Source organism: Hylobates moloch, unplaced genomic scaffold (assembly GCF_009828535.3).
Source record: "Hylobates moloch isolate HMO894 unplaced genomic scaffold, HMol_V3 SCAFFOLD_1, whole genome shotgun sequence".
Taxonomy (NCBI): Eukaryota; Metazoa; Chordata; class Mammalia; order Primates; family Hylobatidae; genus Hylobates; species Hylobates moloch.
Genome location: NW_026652276.1, coordinates 171,989,812 through 172,000,547, shown reverse-complemented (window position 1 = coordinate 172,000,547; position 10,736 = coordinate 171,989,812). Strand labels below are relative to the sequence as shown.

Below are 10,736 nucleotides of genomic sequence, written 5' to 3'. Positions count from 1 at the left end.
CAATAGGTATAAATTATCCTGGGAAAACCACACTATATGATATTATCATGGACATAACTGAAATAATGCATAGGGTTAACAAAATGGGAAAAGGTGAGGTACTATTGATGCCTTCCCATTTTCCTTTCTTTGTACTTTTCACTGCTTCTGATCCTTATCTTTTATTGTGCTTCAGGCTCTCTTGATACCCTACCCATGGGTTGTCTTGATGCTATCTCTAGGTACTGTTGTGCATACGAATATTATTCCCTTTTCAGGTGAAAGCTGCTATTCTCCTCAATGCTTATATTAAGTTTAAATCATAACTTGGTGCAGAGTACAAGAACATTTTTAATGTCAAACAGTTCTGTGTTTGAGCTTCATTCCCCCACTCTCTAGCTGTGTAGCTTTGGACAAGTTACATAACCACTCTGTTCCTTATTTTTGATTAAATTTCTGGATAATGCCATCTATTGAGGAGCTTAAAGGAGTATGTTCAGTTAGAATGGGATGAGCTCTGCTAGACACCCAACTCAAAGAGCTGTGGACTTCAGAATCTGTTCTCTACCTGTTATACGAGGTTAAGCCAAAGATAGGACATTTTATCTCCCAAGCCACAGTGTTATTTTGTCATACAACAATGATCCTTCTTTTCCTTTTGCTCCTTTACTTGAAGTCACTTGTAGTCCTCCGTGATTTGAGATATAGATAGAGGAAAGACTGTATGATTGTAATTCTTTCATTTTAAGAGTTAATATTTGGCTTTACTATGATCACCCAGTACCAAGATGTTGAGTTGAATGTTTCATAATGCTGAGATGCCAGGTGCAGTGCCTCATGCCTGTAATCCCAGCACTTTGGGAGGCTGAGGCGAGTGAATCACTTGAGGTCAGGAGTTTTAAACCAGCCTGGCCACATGGTGAAACCCCGTCTCTACTAAAATGCAAACATTAACCGGGATTGGTGGTGTGCTCCTGTAGACCCAGCCACTTGAGAGGCTAAGGCAGGAGAATAGCTTGAACCTGGGAGATGGAGGTTGCAGTGAGCTGAGATTGCACCACTGCACTCCACCACTGCACTCCAGAGCGAGGCTCTGTCTCTAACAGAACAAAAACAGACAAACAAAAACCAAAATGCCGAAACTCACCAGAAGACAGGACAGGGTCTCCTAAGGTATGCTTTAACAAGGTTAGTAATTGGATTATGATGGAAAGATGAGGAAGGTATTATTCTCTTTCTTAAATAATTATTCAGAATGTTTACTTGGGAGCTTTCTTTTCATTTCTTTGCTCCCATTGCCCCAAAGTCATTAACACATTAGTAAAATCTATGGTGTTGTGATTTCTGTTAAATTGTAGGACCCAAGGAGCTACTGTTACTAAAAATATGATCTTGACGCCAAAATTATGCCTAATTTTAAAAAGTTCTCGGAAGAATTAAATGAAATAATACCAATATCAGCTGTATGAGTTGATTAATCATAAGTTTTCTTCTAACAATGTTTTTTCATATCCTGTCTGAGTTAGCATTTCAAAAGAAAGATACTGTGAAATAATCTAACAAGACTTTATAGTATTTAATGGGGCATTTCAGAGGGCCTGACAGAACTTTGGGAAGACACATTTGGGTCCGCAGAGATACTTTTGGGTCCAGGGAGGAAAAATTGCCTTTTTCCTACCAAATCATTTATTATGAAAAAATTTCAGACATGCAGAAAAGTTGAAAAGATTGTATGGTGGACACCCATAGTCCCACTATCTAAATTCTACAATTGATATTTGCTATATTTGCTTAATCACACATCTTTTCATCTATCCTCACCTCTATCAATTTATCTTGGCTTCTGAATGCATTTCAAGAATTGCCTTTTAGGAGCCTCTTTAATTTATATCTCAAAGACACTTTCTTTCTCTGCTCAAGGGTAAAGCTAACTGATATGGTTTGGCTGTGTCCCCACTCAAATCTCAACTTGAATTGTATCTTCCAGAATTATGTGTTATGGGAGGGATCCAAGGGGAGGTAATTGAAGCATGGGAGCTGGTTTTTCCCATGCTAGTCTCATGATAGTGAATAAGTCTCACAAGATCTGATGGGTTTATCAGGGGTTACTATTTTTGCTTCCCTCTCATTTTCTCTTGCTGCCACCATATAAGTACATTTTGCCTCCCACCATGATTCTGAGGCATCCTCAGCTATGTGGAACTGTAAGTCCTATTAAACCTCTTTTTCTTCCTAGTCTTGGGTATGTCTTTAGGCAGCATGAAAACAAACTAATACAGTAAATTGGTACCAGTAGAGTGGGAGATTGCTGAAAAGATACCCTGAAATGTAAAAGTGACTTTAGAACTGGGTAACAGGCAGAAATTGGAACAGTTTGGAGGCCTCAGAAGAAGACAGGAAAATGTGGGAAAGTTTGGAACCTCCTAAGGACTTGTTGAATGGCTTTGAAAAAAATGCTGATAGTGAGATGAACAATAAGTTCCAGGCTGAGGTGGTCTCAGATGGAGATAAGGAATTTATTGCAAATTGAAGCAAAGGTGACTCTTGTTATATTTAAGCAATGAAACTGGCGACATTTTGCCCCTGCCCTAGAGATTTGTGGAACAGTGAACTTGAGAGAGATGATTTAAGTATGTGGTGGAAGACATTTCTAAGCAGCAAAGCATTCAAAATGTGACTTTGGTGCTGTTAAAAGCATTCAATTTTAAAAGGGAAACAGAGCATAAAAGTTCAGAAAATTTGCAGCCTGATGATGAAGTAGAAAAGAAAAAACCCATTTTTTGAGAAGAAATTCAATCTGGCAGCAGAAATTTGCATAAGTAGCAGGAAGCCTAATGGTAAATCCCAAGACCATGGGGAAAATGTCTCCAGGCCATGTCAGAGAACTTCACAAAAGCCCCTCCCATCACAGACCCAGAGGCCTTGGAGGAAAATGTGTTTTCGTGGCAGGGCCCTGGGTCCCTGTGCTGTGCATGGTCTAGGAACCTGGTGCCCTGTGTCACAGCCACTCTAGCCATGGCTGAAAGGGGACATTGTACAGCTCAGGCTGTGGCTTCAGAGGGTGGGAGCCCCAAGCCTTGGCAGCTTCCTTGTGGTATTGAGCCTGCAGGTATGCAGAAGTCATGAATTGAGGTTTGGGAACCTCTGCCTAGATTTCAGAAGATGTATGGAAATGCCTGGATTCCCAGATAAGTTTGCTGCAGGGCCAGCGCCCTCATGGAGAACCTCTGCTAGGGCAGTGCAGAAGGGAAATGTGGGGCCAGAACCCCACACAGAGTCCCTACTGGGGCACTGCCTAGTGGAGCTGTGAGAAGAGGGCCACAGTCCTCCAGATCCCAGAATGGTAGATCCACTGGTAGCTTGCACCGTGTGCCTGGAAAAGCCACAGACACTCAATGCTAGCCCGTGAAAGCAGCTAGGAGGGAGGCTGTACCCTACAAAGCCACAGGGGCAAAGCTGCCCAAGACCATGGGAACCCATATTTCATAACAGCGTGACCTGGATATGAGACCTGGAGTCAAAGGAGATCATTTTGGAGCTTTAAAATTTGACTGCCTCGCTGGATTTTGGACTGGCATGGGCCCTGTAACCCCTTTGTTTTGGCCAAGTTTTCCCATTTGGAATGGCTGTATTTACCCAATACCTGTACCCCCATTGTATCTAGGAAGTAACTAGCTTGCTTTCAATTTTACAGGCTCATAGGAGGAAGGGACTTGCCTTATCTCAGATAAAACTTTGGACTGTGAACTTTTGGGTTAATGCTGAAAGAGTTAAGACTTTGGGGGACTGCGGAGAATGCATGATTGGTTTTATGTGAGGACATAAGATTTGGAGGGGCAGAGGTGGAATGATATGGTTTGACTGTGTCCTCACCCAAATCTCGACTTGAATTTTATCTCCCAGAATTACCACGTGTTGTGGGAAGGACCCAGGGGGAGGTAATTGAATTGTGGGAGCCCGTCTTTGCCGTGCTATTCTTGTGATAGTGAGTAAGTCTCATGAGATCTGATGGGTTTATCAGGGGTTTCTGCTTTTGCTTCACTGTTATTTCTCTTGCTGCCACCATAAAAGAAGTGCCTTTTGCCTCTCACTATGTTCCTGAGGCCTCCTCAGCCGTGTGGAACTGTAAGTCCAATTAAACCTCTTTTTCTTCCCAGTCTCAGATATGTCTTTATCAGCAGTGTGAAAACAGACTAATACACTAACCTATAACAGTTTTAAACAAAATAGAAAAAAAGCTATAAGCAGATTTTTAACTGAGTTTCCATATGTCAGAGTCTGCTGTTTGAGGGTACTTTTCTAGTTTGTTAGAAATCTAACTTCCAGTTGTCAACACTACAACAGGATTTGTTCCTAAGATGAATAACTTGATTATTTCATAGGACTGAAAATAAAGAGCTTTCCTTACTTGTTCTTTTTCTTTGCTCCTTGAATATTTTTGCATATCCTTATCATCCATAGACAGCTGTGGCAATGCACAGGGTGAAGAAGTAGAGAAACCTAAATATACGTAAATGTTTGCTTCTGTCATTAAGTTGATGTGATAGCAGAGAGAGTATAGTTTTGTGACTGCAAGAATTTTTCCATTATTTCTAATTCTAAATCACTGAAAGCTTATGAAAAGAAAGCTTGACAAAGGCCACATTCTGCAACCGACACTCATTGAACATGGATAAATCCATGGCGGGAATGAAAAAGAGAGATAAGCAACCAATTACTACTGTATTACCAAGGGTATGAAATTGGCTCTAGTTAAGGTGTAAAATTGCTGTTAAAAATATGTGCATATGTGAAAAATTTAAAGGAAAGTTCTTGAAATAATGAACAAATGAAGTAAAGTAAAAAAAAATTGCTTTGCAGAAGACCTTGGACGCAATATATTTGACCCAATGAAATCAATGCTAGAGCAAATTACTTACACTTGAAAGCAAAAGGGGAAGCAAAAGGAAATAAAAGGAAGAAAAGATCCTCTAAGAAACTGTCTTAACCTCTATGGCGGAATTTTTGAAAAACTTGTCCTTTACAAGTAAAAGAAAACAAACTGAACCTGCATTTCCCCATACCTACTGTCTTTTATTTTGTTTTCTATCTTTGGTGAAGGAACATTTTTAAAAAAGAAAAACTTCCTCATGTTGCAGACAAATACATTTGTAAACTATAGTGAGAATAAATAACTAGAAAAATGAAATACATAAAGTTTAATAGCTCCTATTTTTATTAAACAGGCATTAAATTGCTCTGTTAAATAGCTCTAAAGATTTAGAAACCCATCCACTCAGTTCCTCTACTTGTGTAGACCAATAGCAAACAGTCATGGACAACAGTGTGCAGAGTGCTGACTTAGATAAGGTGTCATTGCGTTTTGAAGGTTAACACTCAAAAAAAAAAAAAAAAAAGAGAGAGAAACAAATATGAACAAATCTTTTGTTTTGAATGACTTATAACCCTTCTATTTTCAACTCCTAAATAGTCAACTGGTCATTACCAGTTTCTCTATCATAAGTCAGTAAGTGTTTAATTTAACTATAAGGGTAAATTTACATTTTATAAAAAGCCAACATTTTCAATAAAGCAAACTAACCATATCTGTAAGAGAGTGTCTATTAGCAAACTCACCGATTATGATACAGAATTATAACTAAAAAATGGTTGCCCTTCATGGAACTATAAAAAGTACCATAATCAATGAATTTGTTAATTGACATTCTCTTACAGATATGCTTGGTTTGATTTTTCTTAATATGTAGTCCATTAGAAAAAGACAAATGGAAGATTTATTACCTCTCTTCTTCTCCCCTCCCTCCTCTACTCTCTCTATTACTTGTCAAACTTTATCTAGTATCCCATCTTTCAGACTTCAACTGTCACGTATACACCATGCCTTTGATAAAATACCAAAGCAGTTGAGAACACTCATAATATTTTCACTAGTACTTGACAGAAATAAATCTCTTTATTGTTCTTAAAAGACACTTATCAAAAAGATAAAGTGCAAATACTTTCAAAGCAATGTTAACTTATCTCTAATTCTGCAAAACTTATCTTCACACCACAAGTGTTAAAACAGACAGAAACTCCATCACTTCAAAAACAGCCAAATTAAAAATTTAGCTTTTGAGCTCAGAGCTTAGTCTTCACACCCGCCAGATTCACAGTGCCCAGTAAAGTTTCATACTTTCATTTCTGATAAAGTTGTTTCAATAATGTGTGTTATCTTTTTACATCTTGAACATATGATTTATTGTATTTAACTGGCCATGTAATAAGATTTTTTATGAAGGTTGATTAGTGTATCACTAGGCCAATCAGTATCATAAAAAGGTAAGGAGTGAAAATATTAAAACCTGAATTGCCAGTTAAAACAGTTGAGCAGTGAAATGGTGGAAGAAACAGCTGCTGTATTTATTATAGTTTATGATAGTTTTTGGATGATATCATAAACATTTCATAAATATTATACATTCTCACTTTACTTCTTCTTGTAATATAATAAACAGTGATTCTTTCCCAATCATTGTACCTCTGTGTGTTTAATGGGCCTTGCTGGGGGGCGGGCTGTTTTTAGCAGAAACTCATTAAATTGTAGACATTTCGGGAATTGTGTGTAGTAGCAAAGAAAAACCCTGGAGCAGCTATACCCAGCAAGAAGGAAAAGTAGCAGAGAAAATTCCTAGAAATAAGATCTTGACCAGCCAGAAGTCAGTGGACACTGTAATCTTTGTGTCCTCAAGGAACAATGTCATTGAAATAGTCTGACATAGATCCAGAAAGTGGCTTACCTATTTATTTGGTTTATTATTTGTTTCTCCCTACCAGGGTGTAAGAATCTATGAAAACATGGGGTTTTGTCCTTTTTAATTCACCACCAAATACCCAGTGTTTGGCACACAGTACTGGTTCAATAAATATTTGTTGAATAAGTGAATGGATGCCTTGTCCTTCTGAATGAGTGTGTTGGGAAACATCCCTTCCACACCAGGAACTACTTATGAGGCTGCTTTGTAACACTGGGAATGAAGGCAATTTGACTATGGGAACTTAAACATTCTCAGTAAACCAAAAATATCTTTTCAGTCAGTAGAGATCACCAAAAAGGATATAAGTAACCAATGGATCCATTTGACTGTAACTGTATCTGAAGGGGAACTTTCTAGCTAAAAAATACTTCAGATTTTTGTTGTTGTTGTTCTTTGTTTTGTTTTTGTAAGCAAACCCACCCCTCACTTTACCAAGATGAAATGAATAATGAAAGCACATCCACATATTCTTGAGAGAACACAGGGACTGGGGCACAATGGGTTGCACGCAGTGTGGGGTTATTTAGGGTCAAAATGGCTCTAGAGCAAGCAGACAACGTGTGAGGATTTGGAGATGTAGCTAAAGCATTTTAGGACAGTAATAGTGGTATCAGGCAGGATCCAAAGGTTTCATATGGTTACACGGGGATTTTGGCAGTCTGATATTCTTTAGTGATGGCAATTTCTGATTACAATTTGCAGCAAATAATTCTGGAAATGAAAAGTAAGTAAAAAATAATCTGGGCATCCACTGTATACTCCTTGTTTGCCAGCAGTTTGACAAAAGTTCCTTAATTGTTCTCAACTTTATTAATTTTTGCCTTAATTCTCTACCCTCCTCAAATCTTGATCAATTATGGCATTGTGTTAGGGGTATAAGCTGATTATTAGACATGAGGTTCTTCCAGTTGAGATTTGGCCATCTTAACCTATTTTGTCATCTGCCCAACCTCTAACAGCAGAACAAAATGGTACAAAAAAGTAAGCATAATCTAACAATCTAGTTTCTGAATTAGACAGAAATATAATGGAGTGCATCAATGAATAAGATATATTTAATAAGGACAGGTTGGAATTAGGCTAAAATTAACATAATTTTTAGTGATAGTTCAGATTTAAAATATGAACACCTATTTGGGTACAAATATGGATGCCATAACTTTACTATGAGCTTAGGTATTTTTTCTGATTATTTTATGTTTAATATTAAGTATAATAAGTCTCAAATTCTATATATCTCTATATAGACTCTGTATAAGCTAATCTATATCTCTATAAACTGACTTCAAACCATTTTCAGAACATACACACAGACACACACAGAACCAATAAATACTACCCCTCTCTAAAAAATGAGTAGACTCAATCAAATTAACAAAATTTAATTCACATGCTAAATTCCCAGTATTTAGTAAGGCATGTGATTACAAATATTAATCCAAATTCATCCAGGATTATAAGTGAGGTAAAAAAAAAAAAAGCTACTTTAAAATAGTCTTTCCATTAAAGAATATTGAGTGTCTTAATTTATTAAATTATTTGGTTACATATCTGAATTTAATTGTAGTTTTTTTATATGGGTCTATATTTAACTTTAATTTAGGTATTTTGGTATGTTTGTCCTTATTGTTTAAATAATTACTTTCTCATATTTTCTCTTTGTTTTTGTATATGGAAGACATTCACCTTTTGCATAAAAGTCTTGTTCCCAATCATTTTGCAGATATTTTCCATAAAGTCTAATCATTTTTAATATATTCTCTTAGGATATTTTTTTGTAAACAGTCTTATTATGCACAAAACATAATAAATTTGACTTCTTTTTTTGAAGTAAATAAAAGGGTAGACTTTATTTACAGGACACTGAGCGATATGAAATTCCATATAGAAATAAGAAACCCATTCAAAAGACAAGCTTCATACAGTATGTACAATTTGGAACTGTTCAAGTATAGTTTCAGCATAAAAAGTGGTACAATAACAGACCCCATTTAAAAAGAGTTCTTAGTAGAGAAACAGTAAAACAAACTTATACCAAACATAGTACACAACTTTTTGCCTCAGTTACGTAATCTAAAAGTTAAAGGTCCCAGCAGTCCCACCCTGAACTTGGAAGGTACAGCCTTCAGAGGTAGTTTCTGGCAGAGAAACTGATCTTCCTTTTCCTCTACAGAGAAATACTTCTCAATTAAGCTTAACAAAGCCTTACACACAGACTCATTTTCATGGTTTTGTAGAGCTTCAATTTTTTCTAAGCCTCCACATTCTTTACTCATACTGGGTTTCTCAGTTTCACCTAGTTTCTCAGCAGCCTCAAAGATATTTGAAATGGCATCCAGGATAACCAGAATAATCTTGGTATCTCTTGCTGTTAAGAGGTTCATCAGTGGCTTTATTATGCCACAATGAACGAGGTATACAATCTGTTCAACTGTTCCACCGCTGGAATAGTTGATCACGGCCCATACAGATTCCTTTTTTGTCTTAAAATCTGCCTTAGAGAGAACATTGACGAAGAATGGAACTAATCCATGATTCACAACTTGCTCTATCTGGTCCTGGTGGCCAGCTGTGATATTCGACTGTTAGTTTTGGGGTTGATTAGCAGTCTGGGAAAGATGGTGAGTGCTCCTGCATCAATCACAACCTGAGTCTGTTCATCTGTACCAGTGACAATATTCCCAATGGCTCTTAGTGCTGGAGTCACAAATGGCAATTCAGAAGCTCCGAGAGACTTCACAAGTTGGGGCAAAACTCCCGTTTTCACGACCATGTCACTTCATTCATTTGGACCACCAGAAAGGTAAGGAATAACCCAGCAGATATCTGCTAATATTTCTGGATCATCCTGATGCAGGAATCAAACTAACGTAGGAAAAATTTGCTCAACAGAATCTAAAGGAGGTGCGAGTATTCTTGTGGCAAAGGTTTGAAAGCGTCCACGTAAGATTACTTAAGTAACCGCATGCTAAAGATGACATATCAGGAACTGCAAGAAGAGCCAACAGTGGGTCAACTGCACCGCAGTTGATAACCAAGTCTCGGAAAATGGAGCCATCACCTGCAATGTTTCCTAGAGGCCATACAGCTTGTTCACTGATGTGAGCATGGGGAGATGCCAGCAGAGAAATGAATGCTGGGATGGCACCTCCGTCTACCACAGCCTTGGTCTGTTCTGATGCCCCAGAAGCAATGTTAGTGAGTGCCCAAGCAGATTCAAACTGAATGGGACTACAATCAGTTCTTCCCAAGAAGGATGGAAATGTTGGAAGCAAACCAGCCTGGATTATGTTGTCTATGGGGTGCTGGTTTTCTCCAGAAGGTAGTTTCCTGGCAGCTTGAGTAGCTTACAGCTGACTTTCCACATTGTTGTTATTTATACCTTTGACAATGTCATCAACGGACCGATTTACAGTATCCTGGTTGTTACAGTTCTTCTGCAGTGGAGAAGTAGCATCATCAGGAAATGAGCTTACATTTCTCCTTCTTAGCTTTCCTCAGCTCCACATTGAATTCTATTCTGCGGTGCCTCATTTCTGTACTGTCTTTTTCTTTGTTCTTGAATCTGTGAAGTTGGGTGGCTGGTGTATTAGCATTCTCATTGGTAGACATGGAAATGAGACAAAGGGAGAAAGCTGCACAGGGGGCCCAGGTGTCCATGTGAGGCAACAGAGGCCTCAGCAGCTGAGGGGTGGCTGAACTCAAACATCTACCTCAGTGCAGCCCAAAGACCGTGTCAAATTTGACTTACATCTGATGCTAAATCACTTTCCCTTGCCTCCTGGTTTTTGAGATGTGAGCATGTGATTTAGCCATGGCTGAGCGTGAGCCCCTGCCTACAACTTTAAATCTTGTGGAAGTGAAGCCAACAGACAGGCCAGGGAGAGAGATTGTTTGCTGTAGCTGAAGAGCAGTTGAGAGCCTGGTGGTATAATGATGAGTGCTTGATGAAGTTGGGGC

General features: G+C 38.3%; 1 pseudogene; it reads right to left on the bottom strand.

Annotated features, from left to right (window-relative positions):
- Positions 1–8,848: 8,848 nt before the first annotated feature.
- LOC116814134 (importin subunit alpha-1-like) lies at positions 8,849–10,401 on the bottom strand (annotated as a pseudogene).
- Positions 10,402–10,736: the final 335 nt, after the last annotated feature.